Raw genomic sequence first — 363 nt, 5'->3', positions numbered from 1 at the left:
GACAACACCTATTGTCCTCTCTCGTGAGGAATTTATCATTACACGAAATTACCCGTCCCCTACCAAGCCATAAAATATTTCTTTAATCAGAACATCCGACCCCTAAATGGAATGTAATACCTGGCTTTCGAGCTCCGTACAATGTGCTAATATGTGTTTATTTTCCATTACTGTAGGTGTTATAGACGGTACGAGGAAAAAGGGAGAGAAAAAAAACTTTTACGTGGCTTTAATTAACGATTTCACGGACGATTTGGGGACAAGACTTATAGGATCGTCTGAAAAGGAAAGGGATTGACTATCCGGAGATAGAGGATTGGCAGCCAGGTCCGTGCTCCTATGCTAGCCTCAAAAAGATATCGT

This window comes from Penaeus monodon, chromosome 15 (genome assembly GCF_015228065.2).
Source record: "Penaeus monodon isolate SGIC_2016 chromosome 15, NSTDA_Pmon_1, whole genome shotgun sequence".
Lineage (NCBI taxonomy): Eukaryota > Metazoa > Arthropoda > Malacostraca > Decapoda > Penaeidae > Penaeus > Penaeus monodon.
The sequence above is the reverse complement of the archived record's forward strand: the minus strand, read 5'-3'. Positions refer to the sequence as shown.